The following is a 14,305-nucleotide window of genomic DNA, read 5'->3' as shown; positions in this document are numbered from 1 at the left end:
GCAGAGGCTGCAGGAGCTGAGAGGTTCAGCGACTCGCCACTGTCACACAGCTCTGAGGGACTGCTCAGGGCCTGGAGCTCATAGTGAGTCTAAAGAGAAGACAAGATCAGAACTGGCTTTCAGATCCGTAGTCCAGGTTCTCACTGCCCACGTCGTGCAAGAGAAAATAAGTCCCTCTTATTTTGGGATGACCACTTTCCCATAGGATTGTTACTCTGTGTCCTGGGTTTACCCCTAAAGGATGCGATGACCAACTTACTCTTCATGTTTTTAAAACAGAGAAAGGGTTTCGTGAGAGTGAGTTGGTGCACCTTTTCTAATTTCTAGGACTTTTGCCCAAGGCCCTAAAATTTTTCCCAAGGGAACAACGTGTCCCCATTTTCTTTTTTGTAAATGTGGTCAAAGAATCAGAAATTAAAAAAACCCTTTATGTAACTGGAAGACATAACGGGAGGAGTCGCAAGAACTATAATCATTTTGTTGGGGGGGCATCTGCGTGTGCGTGTACATGTGTGTGCATGTTGTGCGTCCACACACCCATGCAGGGTGTGGGTTGCGTTGGCCACATTTGAGGACTCAGCTTGTGAGTATGCTTTGATGGCTCTTAAATCCCCTCTTTCTTTGCCACCAGAGCAGTTCTGTGATGATTATTTAAAAGGGAATTTTAAACCACATGCAACAAAAACAACAAAAATAAAACCTGTGCTGGCGAACAAAAGGATTGCTGGCAGAAGCAGCCGAAGTGGGGGCCGTGATCAGCTGATTGCGTTCTTTCTCCCAGGACCATCCGACAGACATGGCCTCCGAACCTTTTGTGAATAAAATGAGGCAGGTTAAGTGGCTTCCGGTAGTTTCAGCACCCGATGAAAAGCAAAGAGAAAACACTCGTGCAACTGAAGATTTAATCAAAATAAAGGCCAGAAAAAGGCATTGTTTCCCTTTGACACAATAATAAGAGCGTCTAGACACCGCCGACTTCGCCCCCATCTTTACGCTAAATGCTGGTGAATGTGCTCGAATGGGATGTTGTCTAACTATGGTTTTTATGAAAACTCCCTTTGATTCGTAAGTTTTTGTCCAAATCTCTAAGATTGAGGGTGACAAGGGTGGTGTAATGTACATGTTTGTTTTCCTTTCTCTACAGTGTAGAAACCTAAAACGGGAAGTGATTCAGAGGTAGAATGACTAACACCAGATCAAACTCAAGTTGAGCTGAGCACTTTGCTGGGACCAAGACTCACTGCTGTAACCCAGCACCCTTTGTCATAGAATTCCCAATCTGAAAGGACAGTCTGGATGTACCCTCTGTTCCTGGGACAACACAGTCCAGCCAAACTGTCCTTTAGTCATAGACGTTGGTTTGGGACTTTGCTCTTTCCTTACTGTGCAACCTTTAGTTAAGTTACTGGACTTCTCTGAATCTCCATTTCTTTATTTGTAATACCTAATACTGTTTTGAACATTCAATGAGAAAAATGCTTGTGGAACATGCTCTGTGAACTCTAGTGGTCCGAAGAAATGGAATTTGGAGATGGTATTCCCAGACCGTGTCTTCGGTATGGGAAAAAAATAATGGCAGCTAGGGTGTGTTTACCGGGGGTTATTGTGTGCTGAGGTCTGTTGTTTCTCGCTCAGTCCTTGTTATCACTCTCTTTTACAGGAGAAGAAACTAAGACCTGGAGTTTGAGTAATTCTTTCAAAGCTACCGAGTTGGTAAGTAACAGAGCCTAATTTGACCATGGCTGTCTGGCTTCAGCCCCTGTGCTCTTAACCACTTCACTGTGAAGAAAACTTAAAGTGGATGGTAATATTAGGCCAAGATATAGATTTCAGTTCAATAGAAATAAGAAGCCTCTGCCTCTGCTGGAATTAGAATCCATATGCATTCTTTCCTTCACTCCAAGAATATTTATCGAGAATCGAATATTAGATAAGAACTATAACTTTGGAGAGAAGACAACACTGCCATTCTGTTATCAGTGCTCCTGCTACTAATAGCTAACGTTTATTGGATGCTGTTGAATACTAAGAGCTTTGTCTGAATTATCTTGTTTGAACTTTATGACAGCCCTAGAAAGTTGAGGTTCAAAGATGAGAGCTTGCCCAAGTTCACTGCACTATAAGTGGTAGTCTCGGTCCATTTAGGCTGCTGTAACAAAACACCATAGACGAGGGGCCATATAAACAACAGAATTTTAATTCTCACTGTCCTAGAGGCTGACAAGTCCAGGGATCAAGGTGCCAGCAGATTTGGTGTCTGATGAAGGCTCGTTCATCTTTCTGCTATAACCTCACGTGGGAGAAGGGGCGAGGGCACTAATTTTATAAGGGCACTAATTTCATTCATAATGGCTCCACCGTCATGACCCAATCACTTCTCAAATATCCCTCCTCCAAATGCCGTCTTGTTGGGGGTTACGTTTGAACATATGAATTTCGAGGGGCACAAATAGTCCTTTGCAGGGGTAGAGGCACCATTCACATCCAAGCAGTCTGGCTTGAGAGCCAGTGATCTTAACTACTGTTAAGTGTGTAAGGCCCCTGATGGAAAACCAACTCTATGAGCCTGGGTGTCCTCTGCCCCCAACAGGGCACTTCCCTTTTCTGCCTCTTCTTTCTGTAGACTTCCTGGTCTCCACAAAACCTTCCATTTGACTGATTGGGTGTAGAGAGCTTTAGCCGTAGAATGGAGATCAGTCGGCAGAATGTTACGCAGCAGTCTTTCATGCATGCTTCCAACTTTTATTTTAATTGAGGTGTAACTTACATACTGTGATGGGCACAAATCACAATCATACAGCTTGATGAATTTTCAGTAGGTCTTACCCAGATCTGAGCATATATTTCTATCACTCTAGCAAGTTCTCTCATGCCCCTTTGTGGTTAGTCCTGCCCCCGGAGCTAATCACTGTTCTGGTGTATGGAAATCATATCTCTATCGTACCAAAGAGTCCTACTTCGAACTCACCCAGATACAAATATACTTGCTCAACAAAAACAAAACAAAGTAGAGATAAAAATAACACTTCCAGTAGCGTGGGTGATCCTGTCATTCCATCCAACTGGCATCTCTCTTGGACTGAGTGTGAAAGAGAGAGACAGATCTGCTGTCCCTTCTGTCAGTCTTTGTTGCTATGGCTTTTTAGAGTGTGAGCATCTTGTGCCACTGAGTGTGTTTCTCATATTTATAGATTTTGATTATCATACAACGAGGCCCCCAAATGCAAGCCAGTTATTTCTTCTGGTGTTCAACCTAAGAAACCAAATCTGATGCTGAAGAAAAACGGGCTGTGTGAGACTTAATGGGAGGTGGTTTGTCCGTCTCCATTGTGGGACTTTACTCTGGGATGTTCAAGGAGAATTTTGACTCCTTTCAAGTCTCATATTACATGCTGACTTTAGAAGCTAACCCTTGAGGAAGACACAGTTGTAATGTGGACAGAACACAAACATGGGTAAGTGGTTGTCTTAGATTTGGTGACCAAAAACACTGTGGTAACGTGGCAGACTTTGCTGATTTGCATGGGTCCTTCCTTATATGAACACAGAGTTGACTGAAATATAAGAATTATATCCTGGGGAGCTCATCGGAAAGGGAAGTCTGTGAGTGCCAAAAATGAAGAGAGAAATCTAAGCCAAATGGTTAAGTAAGCTGAAGCCATGGCAGCCCACGGGGCTTTTGTACCCAGGAATAGGCAGTAGAGTCTGGGGTGCTGACGTTTTAATGCCACAGTGGGTCTAGAAGAAATACCTGGGCCCCAGGTGGAACTGAGCACCTGAGAGCCTTAAATGTTACACTTCCTCATGCAAAGAGGCTAGAAAAACTCTGCTGTCTGGAGAAACGAAGAGGAAGCTTGCCTTAGTGGGAAAAAGCCATCAGCAAGAAATTAAAAACCTGGGGCTGTACCATATGTGGTTGCGGAATCTATATTGTTATTGTCTATGAGATATACGACCCTCTCGAGCTGAGAAATTAAAATAAAAACTGGCCTAATAGCATGGAAATCCCACAAAATCACTCCATAGTGATATTTCTACAACCCAGACTTAGCAGGACACCCACAGAAAGAACTATCTCCTCTGAAGATGAGTTCACAATTAAATAATACGAACTCTCCATGAAATGAACTGCTTTGAGTTGAAAGTAATAGAACCAGCTAAAAGAAACTATAAAACAGTATATTTTGAATGGTTAAAGACTAAAGACAATATCAAAAATGTAAAGGAAAATGAAAAAAAGAATACGTTCATTTGAAAAGCAGTCAAATTGTTATGAAAAATCGTCATTGAAATTAAAGTCCAACAAAAAGGTTAACCGACAGATTAGACATAGCTAAAGGAACAATTAGTGAACTAGAAGATAATAACAACAGTTTACATTTATTAAATTCTTAGTGTGTGCCAGACACTGTTCTGTATACTTGCATTTAATCCTGAGAACAAAATTATAAGGAAGGTGTTATCGTTATCATCCATATTTTACAGATGAGGAAACTAAATCACAGTAGTTTAAGCCACTTACCCAAGGTCACATAGCTGGTAAGTGACAGAGCTGGGATTTGATCCCAGGCTATCTAGTGTAGCCTAGAGTCTGTGTTTACAATTACTACACTATGGAAAATAACCAAGAATAAGCACTAAGTGGTAAAGAGATGAGTATATGCAAGAATGGTAAGGAGGCGTAGAGGAGAGAATGAGCGGGTACCGCTGAGGTCTAAAGGGGGACGAGGGGAGAGGCAGTATTAAAAGATATGATTAGATGCCCCTTCAGATCTTCTCCAGTCCTAGGTTTCAAGAATTTGTGACCATATTGAGGGTGGAAATTTCAAAGAAGGGTGGTAGAGCCTCAGTTTCCACTGTAGTATGCGTTGATGTACTGATATGTTTGACAAAGGTCTTTCTGGGGGAGTAAAAAAGAAGAAGCCCTGACTTGTAGCACCTGCTGGTTTCTCTGGTATAAATACTTCCGCCGTGACCAGTTTCAAGCTGCCAACATGATTGTCACTGAACGTAGAACTGGAAGCGATGTGTATAGTCAGCCCTCGCGAGCTGGTATGAGCTGGCTCCGACAACTGTGGCCCTGACATTCATTCTGTTTTAAACTCTGATCTCTGGGTGGCGCATCCAGGCGTGGAATTTTCAGCAAGAAGAAATGTCATGTTCATGATGTCGCAGGGGCAGGAAAGGACAGTGGGACAAGAGTGGAGCTCTGCCCCCACTTTCTTCCCTTATGTTAAAAAACAAAACGTTTTGTGAATGTAGGTGGAGAAACTGGCATACTTATTATATTATTGGTGACAATGAAAATGAGTACGTCTTAGAAGGGCAATTCGGCACTACCTACTAACATCTCAAGTGCACACACCCTTTGATCCTGCAATTCCACTTTAAGGATTTTATCTTATGAGTCCCATCTTTCCTGTAGTTACACATGTATGCAGATCTATGTAAAGTATGTTCACTGCAGCATTGTTTGTTATAGCAAGGCCCTGGAAGCACTGGAAATGTATGGCAATTGGGTATTGATTGAATGAATTATGGTATATTTTTACAGTCGAATACTGAGCCACTGTTTAAAGTATTTGGTCATATATGCTAAAAAGGTTACATTCTTAAGTTTAAAAAAAGACCAAATGCGTAAAAGAGTATGTGGTGTACTCATATGTGTAAAAAAAGTAAAGGGAAGAATGAGTGCTTATACACACCCACCCACAATCATATACGTGCTCGATTATGCACAGATTGTTGCTGGGAAGACACCAAGAAAGAAGGTTGTTGTGGGGGATACTGTTTACCTCTTGGGGGAAAAGGAGATTGTGGGTCTAGGGTGGATGGAAGATATCTTATTGTATGTATATTCTTTATATTCTTTTGAATTTTTAAACATAAGTACGTAGTATTTTTTTTTTTTTCTGTTAAAAACAAACTTATTAACAAAATCTTCACTTGGGGAACTTTGAACTTTGAACATCAAAGCCCCTCTTATTTTTAGAGGAGATTGACAGATTTCCATGGGGTTGCTAATCTCCAGCATCTGTTGGGCACATGCCAAGCACCAGACACTTCTGGCGTGGTCTGGCCTAGCCCTCACACTCATACCCGTAGGTCTCTCCATTGCTTGGCCCTGCCGGGACCCTTGTAGTTGCCCAGTCAATGTATGATAAACAATAACCCCATTTCCGGGAAGAGGGAAGGTAAAGTCTCTGTGCAAAGTCACATGGCATGCAAGTCGAGGAATTGGAATGCAACAGCCGTCTTAAAAGTGTTTTAGAAACAGGGGTAACCCAGCTGCTTTTTAAAAATCAAAATTATTGGGAAGGCATCCCAAGCCTTTTTCCCTCCTGCCACCAATCCCTGGCACCTCTCTTGAGATACATGGAAGTGTTCTGTCAGTATTAATTTTTTGGACTCTAAGAGTCTTTGCTCTGGAAAGTTGGAGCTGTGTTTCCAGACCACATCGATGGCTTATATGTTCAGGAACAACAAAGGCAAGGAGAATTTGTCCTGCGGTGTCCTCCTTTTCCAACATATTTTATCTCCACAGCTCTCCCGTTGAGTATGCATCATCAAAGGTCTAGGAGACATTAGCTCTGTTCGCATGAAAACACCGACCTTCAGGGCCTTTCTTAGTAAAATAGACGTCCCCAGAGTTGCTTCTGGTGTTGTTATTGTTGTGTTCGGCAATCTAACCCATCTCGAAATGTTTAATGGAACCAAAGGTTTTCTCTCCCTTTTTATCCTTTGGTAATAAATTCAGGTAATAGGTTATTCATCTTGAAAAGGCTGTTGTGATGTTGTGATTTCACCAACAGTAATCGAATAAGCAAGAAAATGGGAGTGAAAAGTTAAGTTTAGAGAATCAAAATCACAAAAACTGACCTGAGTGTGATTTAAGAGCATAACATCATCTGTAGCTTTGGGATGAAATTCTTGCAAGTGAGGGCTGTTTGACCTTGGTGCTTTGCTGTCTCTCTGGATGCTTTTTTGTGGGCTTATTCAGAACATGCCCTTAAGCACTTTAAGTATCACTGCCCGAGGTGCAATGTGGGATGTAGTGGTTTTAGTTTACTGTGAGATGAGTGTGTATCCACAGTGTTATCTTGACTCCCCCAAACAGAAATTCTATCTTCCTTGCCTGAATGCAGATACAGAGTAATAAGTTTAAATGCTATTTCTCGTGTGAGCCCTTTCCTGACATCCCCTTCCTTTGCTCCTACTGCTTTGTGTAGTATTTAATTAAAGCAAATATCCTATTGGCTCTAAATGATTGTAGTTGTTTGTAGCTATCGCCACATCACACTGAGTGCCAGGAAAAATGGCATGGATCATCTCGCTTCATCTGTGCGTAGCCGACACGCAGCATCTGTTACAGCACTTCACATTTCATTAGTCAGGATTCTTGTTACCTCGAAACAGAACCCCAACTCAGACTGGCTTTTGCAGCAAGAGGATTTGCTGATTTATGGAACCGAGAAGTCCAGGGGTAGAACTTAAGGCGTGGGGGCTTAAATGGTGTTGCTAAGGCGTACCTCGTTTTTCTCCATCTCTCAGTACTGCTCTACTGTTTCCTTTTGGATTGTGGGCAAGATAGCTGTCAGCAGTTCTAGCGGGGGAAAAAAAGGCCACTTCTACAACAGGTCAACAAAAGTTTCAGAATTGAGTCCCAGTGTCTCTGATTGGTGTTCTCCGGGTAACAGGCGCATCCCTGAGCCAATCCCTGTGGCCGGGCGAAGGCAATGCTGTGATTGGCCATCCTGGGTCAAATGCCCACCCCCGCGAAGAAGCTGGGTTAGGGTCTGTCTGCAGCTCCCAGCGCTCAAGGATTAAGGATGAGGGACGTTGATATTCCCCAAGAAAATCTGGGAACTGTTTGTGTATGGAAGTGGGGGTAGGCAAAGGCCAGGATGTCCAATATAGTAGGTTTTTAATCAGTGTTTCCTCGATGAATGAATGAACAGATGAATGAGCTGGTTATACAATACCCAGTGTGGAGTTTTAACAGATGGAGCCTTTGCAGAGAAGAGGGATAAAAGAAAGCCTTGAAATCAAGTCATGTAAGGATGACATTAAATTAGCTGTAATATTTAACAAGAAATAGGACACATAGGGGACATGTAAAAGCCGTTTCCTAGAGATGGAACATTTGATGGGTCCCTAATTTATGTCATAGGTCCTGGGGCAGGTGCTTTGACTGACATCACCCCACTTTTATTTTCATTTTGTTTTTTATTAGGCAACCAATTTATGTTCACTATAGAAAATTAAAAAATGCATGAAAAGGAGAAAAAAATAAAAGTCCTCCCATAATCTTACCACCTGGGGCTCATTGATATTAATATTTTGGTATATATTTTTTCAATCGTTTCTCCCTGTTTATAGCCACGTGTAAATTTTTTTCTTATTTAATCTCGGTAATTATATTTGTCCAAGAAAGAAACTGTGGCTCAGAGTTTAAGGAGTTGCCTGAGGTCCCAGGCTTGGATACTAGAATTCCAGGGCCAGAGTTCAGCCCACATCTGTTAGGCTCAGAAGCGTTCTCATCTCTGGGTCTTTGATTTACCTGCTGCATAACCAATCTGTGTACTAATAGGATTTTACTATAGTTCCATTCCAAGAATCTCGATTTCATCACTCTTTGTTTATTGACTCACTCATCTTCACAATGTACTCTGGAAATCTTTCGTTGGGTGCCCCTGCCCACTTGGAGCTGGCAGTCTAGCTGAGCTCTGCATCACTTGTCAGTGATTATGTCAGAAGCTTCTAGGGATGTGCAGATCTGCGATACTGCTGATTGCACTTGCCTCCTCTTTCAGGAAAGAACAAGCAAAGCAGAGAGGAAGCACCACAAAACTGGATGGCCTAGTTTTATATAGGCCCCCTGCCCAGGACTGCTCACCTGAAAGGAACGGGTGGGTGTCAAGGGATGGGAAGCTCAGGGTACACATTCCCTGTCCCTACCCTCCCAGGGCTGGTGCTGCTGGGTGACCCAGGGTGTGGCCCCCCACTATGATGACCCTATTTTCTAAACCCCAGGTCAGAACCCACAGTATGAAGCAGAGTTAGGCAAACAGCAGGAGGGAGACACAAATTTCTCGAATGCAGCCTACCCCAGGTGCTAGCTAGAGGGCTGCTAGCAGGGTTCCCTTGCCCAAGGAGATAGACGTTAGGTTCCTTTTGCAGGGTGAGAAGCTGAAGCTCCATTGGAGCTGTGATTTGAGCTCAGGCCTATCTGATGGCTCCAGGTGGTTCCTATGACCTTCCAATTTGTATTCCTTTGATCCAGACACATCTGGGGAGTAGAGCTTTAAAAGATTTTAAAACTCCAGGTGATTTGGTTTCATTCCATTCACTTATTTTGAAAGATATTTATTGAGAGTCCATATTTGGAAATGCTTCTAGTCCCTGGGAGACCAGGTGACCAAGGTCGATGAAGGCTTCTGCTCCCAGGGAACTTGAAGTCTGAGTTAAATGGTTGGAAGAGCGATGATGTTTCTGCACCCTCCTTGGCTCGGTGATTCATTCAGCCATGCAGGAGGACATATCAGTTAGGACGCTTGAACTGCGAGGGCCAGAAAACCCAGTTCAAGTTGGAAAATTGATAGATGCAGTTGAGTGGTTCACAGACCAGAAAGCGGCTAGGTAAGGTAGGACTCAGGCACACTTTGATTAGGGTTCCAGCTTCATTTCTTTGTGATTATCTGGACTTTGCTCTTCTGCACTGGCTGTGCTCTCAGGTCGACTCCCTTCATAGTAGTAAGAGGGCCGCTAGCAGGGCTTCTGAATTGTTCAGTGCCAGGAGACACACATAGAATACACATGCTCCAAGAAGTGTAGAGAACCTTTCAGTGTGGTGGTCTGGCTGCCTGTAGCTCTTAGACCACACGCTTGTTTGTTCACATCCAGGGGAAAAAAAAAAAATTAATCTTTCCCCAGAACCACTGAACAAAATTTCTGAGCTCACTTTGATTGGATCATCTCAGGACATGCCTCTATCTCTCAACCAATCATGGTGGCAGAGGAAATGGGATAACACTGATTGGCTTAGACCATTCAGGATCCACCCCTGGGATTGGCCATGAGATCTGAATGACTGAAGGGTGCTGCTCTGTGGGAGAGGAATAGAGTAGATGCTATAATCTCTAAGAGGACAGTACATAGGATCTGGACGGTGCTGCTCTGTGGGAGAGGAATAGAGTAGATGCTGAAATGGCAACTATAGTCTCTAAGAGGACAGTACATAGGATCTGGATATAGAAAGATGAGTAGGCTTTCTTTCTGCTCTTAAAAAGCTTACATTCTAGTGAGCTTCCTGAGATTTTTGGCAATGATCTGAGGGAAGATATTTACCTTTATTGAATTCTAGACACTTTACATGTGTTCTTAGTTCTTATAGTACCCCTCCCTAGTAGAGAAGTATTTCCATTTTATAGGTGAAGAGACAAGTTTAGAGAGGTTAAGCTGCTGGCCGGCAGTGACACACACACCTGGGAGAAGGGGAAAGGTTCGGAGGCTGTGGATCTCACGTTCCTTCCTCTCCTCTTTGTAATGCTTGTAGACAAAATAGACGTTATCTTAGACCCTACAAAGTTCACCTAATGACGCCTCTACAATAAGCAGGGCCTTGGGAGCACTTACTGCTTTTCATTTGGAGCTTTTATTAGAGACTTCCTGCCTGCTTTTTTTTTTTCCTTTAACTAATTCTAGATGAGAGGAAAACTCTCCCAGGTCCAGATAAGCAACAGATAATTGAATGAGCTTTTGAGAAAAGCAAAACCATTGTCAACTCAATGCATCAGAAGAGATGGTTACATTCAGATAATTTTACAAAAAAAAACGATTTCTCTCTCTTTTTGACTTTGCTGCCTGAGGCTGCCATTCAGTTTTAAAATAAGAGACTATTATGTAATTGTATACAATGCTTCTTTCCCTTAGGGCCAAGCTAACTCATACGTTCAAAATACAGAATATGTTTTTTCCTTAAGAGTTTATGGGAAGCCAGTATGATTCTGAGGTTAAACTGTCAAAACAAGGGCAAACAAGCTGGAGGTTTTGGTTTTCTCCAGACTCCACAGAGACATCATCTCCAACAGAGCAGGAGATGATTTGCCGGAAATCATTCATGTGCCTGTGACAAAATGTCTGTAGTCATAGTGTCACCTGCACCCAACATGCATACTTTGCACTTTGCTGCCAGGTGACAGAGCACTCATTTGTTCATAGTTCTCCAGACCTTACTTACTTCCATTCCAGCAGATGTAATTTCATCCTGGGAGAAAATTAATAAAAATGGAGAAATCGAAATGGTGGTTGGTAACAAGTTGATGCATAAGGTGTTTCGACTTAGATGCTGTGCGTTTAAGATTCTCGTGTCTGCTTTTCATTTTTTTTTTTTTTCAGGTTATTACTCATGATAATGAATTTACCTATTTAAATTTCTATTAAGTTGTCTGCTATGTTTTGGGTCTTGGGGATAGAGAGTTGAACAAAACATAGTCTTAATCACTAATGGCTTTCAGTGTCCCTCTTCTAACCAGATATCCTCCCAGTCTGTTCACACCACTATAATTTTTTGGTCCTGATTTATACTGGGTATGGCAAACTTGTTAAACTGGACCTCAGAAAAGGTGTGAAGTAAAAGTAAAGAGGAAATGAGAAAGGCCTGAGGCTAAAATGCATAAGCTTCAGTGTCAGGTAAAGACCAGAAAGATAGAGTTGCTGGGTTCATCTTGTTGAATGTACAGGGTGACCACTGTGGTTGTTATCAGGCCTGAGATGTAGGGGTTCTTTGTTACCACAGCACAACCTAACCCACCCTGACCGACGGAACCACCATAGAAGATTTATGTGACAGGCCAGCTTGAGTGTATATGTGTGCGTATGCATGTGTGCATACCGGTGTGTCTATATAGAGATATGAATTTTGCTGCCTTAGTGGCAGTGGTTCTCAAACTTTTCTGCACATTAGGGTCATCTGGGACCTTTTAAAAATTCCAAAGCTAGGGATAAATTAATTCACCAGCTCTGGAGGTAGGACGCAAGCAGTAGTAGTTTTTAAGTTCCCCAGGTGATTCCAGTATGCAAGCAAGATCAGGAACTACTGGTCTGTGAGAAGTATAGTGACGGCATCATTATTCGAAGAGGGGTAGGGATAATGGTAATGACCGTGGTACTAGCCATCATTATCATTTACTAACTGCTACCTATGTGCCGCGGTGTTTAACAAATATTTTCACATCTCGTTCGCACTGCAGCCTTACAAGACAGCTCTCTAGGGACTGAAGAAGGAAAGGAGGGGCCATGTCTTTCAACCTGATGTCAGCTAAAGAGTCGTTTAATCCGCACTGTCGGGTGAAGTCCAGAAAGATGGAGTCGTTGGGCTCATCTTGTTGATCCTAGACTGACCACTGTGGTCATCACTGAAGCTGGATTTGGGGGTTGTTTGTTACCACAGCGTAACCTAGCCCATCCTGACAGATGCAGCCATCCTTTTTAATAACCGCAGTGGATTCAGGAGTCGATATGCAAAAGCACATTTTGCAAAGTTATAAATTGAGGATGAGTTTATTTTGGCTTGTGGTTTGGAAAGAGAAACGAGTGTCGTAAACCAGGGTATTAATCTTAGGTTGGTTGAGTCATCCATCAAAATCACAACATGTGTTTCAAAAAATCAGGATAAATCAATTAATAAAACATTACCCTGTGTTTCTGTAGCGCTCTTCTCGGTGCAGTACACAGAGCTATACAAACCTCATACCATTTGCTAGTCTTTTGGACACATCCTAGAAGGGTGTGTGTTATCGTAAAGTAAAAACAGGAACTAAGTTATGTTGAAGCACTTACCCAGAGTCCATAGAGATGCCCGACTGGAGTGTTGATGGGTAGGTAGGATTTTGGCCGGGAGTGTGAGAGTTTTGGGAAGGGTGTTCGCAGTAGAGAGAACAGGATGGGCAAAGGTACAACAGCACGAAAAGGTGTTTATAGGAACTCGGTAATCAGTTTAGTGTTACCGCCAGGGAAGAAACCATTCCCTACTCTTCTGGGTGATTGGGAAGTCCCAAGAAATCTGCATTTCCGCGTGGTTCTTCATCATTTGGCACACATGTCTCTTAACTATTTTTTTTTTTTTTTTGACTTCAGAAAATATTTACGTGTAATGAAGGGCCAAATAAGCAGAATGCTTTAATTGACCTCCTTTAACTGAAAGATCACACCAGACACCCTACCAACTTTTGCATGCTGCTTATTAGGAGAGGTTTTTTACAGGGTTCTGTTGATGCCTCAAGGATCTAGATTAATCTTTGAAAATGAACTCAGTATTTCTCTGACAGTGTAGACAGGAACCCCCATGACCCTGACTCTGGGCCCAGAGTCCAGGCTTGGAGGATTATGCTCCTGGGGGGCCACCTCTGGACCCCTCTTTGGCCCTCCATTTTCTGAAGTTAGGTAATTCATTCAGAAACTCTGATGCAGACACTCATTTATGCAAGCGGCTTGTTCAGTAAAAATGCTACGTCGATGCTGAAATGGACATCACAGACATGTTCTCCAGTCTGTGGGTTCAGACGAGACCAGAGCTTGCGGAAAGCAGCACTCTCTTTCCTACCTTCCTCCTGCATTAAAACAGAAGGGAGGAAGCGTTCTCATAAAACCTGTGTTCTAACATGAAATCGGCACCGGGATTTTTAGAGAGGAAGCTAGCTAAACCAGTTAAGCTTCTTCTCAACTCAGACCATGTTGGTTCTCTCTTGGAAAGGTGTTTTTTTGTTTTGTTTTGTTTTTTGTTTTTATTTTAAACCTTATGCAACATCTTTTCTCCTGTAGCCCCAAAACTCAAACGTATGAGAATTTAAACTCTTCCCACACCCTTAGTTCATGTTTAACACCGCCTCTGTTCGGTCTTAGGCGCTGACTTTCAGTATTGGGACACACAGCCAGCGATCTAAGCGTTTTGGCTCCTGTGGGGAGAATTTAAATCTCACCTCCTTGTCCTGCTTATCTGTTTCCAGGGCTATGGGCACGTTAGGGCTTCAGAGTAAGGTTACAGCCCTAGGCCTGGGTTAACTTGAACTGGACTGATGCCATTTCTCTGACCGGTTGCAACCGTGGGAGTGCATGCCTTGTGCCAGGCTCTGTGCTGGCACTGGGGATACGCTGGTGACAAAATAGCATGGCCTCTGCCTTTACGGAGCTCACAGTGTTCAAGGAAGTACAGAAATCATCATGCAATTACAATGATATGTCATAACCAGGAAGCGTAGGCTCCCGACCTCTCACAGCAGGATATCGGACCTGCTATGCCCAAAGC

The 14,305-nt window shown here is 42.9% G+C and overlaps 1 protein-coding gene across 1 annotated transcript in view; it reads left to right on the top strand.

Moving 5' to 3' along the window:
- Positions 1-1,653: 1,653 nt before the first annotated feature.
- The window catches only part of FAM49B (family with sequence similarity 49 member B), a 94,329-nt gene continuing 81,677 nt past the window's right edge, over positions 1,654-14,305 (top strand). Inside the window, exon 1 of the mRNA XM_006912919.2 lies at positions 1,654-1,713. The gene's annotated coding sequence lies outside the window, so the exon portion shown is untranslated. The remainder of the gene's footprint in view (positions 1,714-14,305) is intronic.

The sequence above is a fragment of the Pteropus alecto genome, unplaced genomic scaffold (genome assembly GCF_000325575.1).
Source record: "Pteropus alecto unplaced genomic scaffold, ASM32557v1 scaffold105, whole genome shotgun sequence".
Lineage (NCBI taxonomy): Eukaryota > Metazoa > Chordata > Mammalia > Chiroptera > Pteropodidae > Pteropus > Pteropus alecto.
Note: the sequence above shows the minus strand (reverse complement) of the source record. Positions and strands in the feature narration are given on the sequence as shown.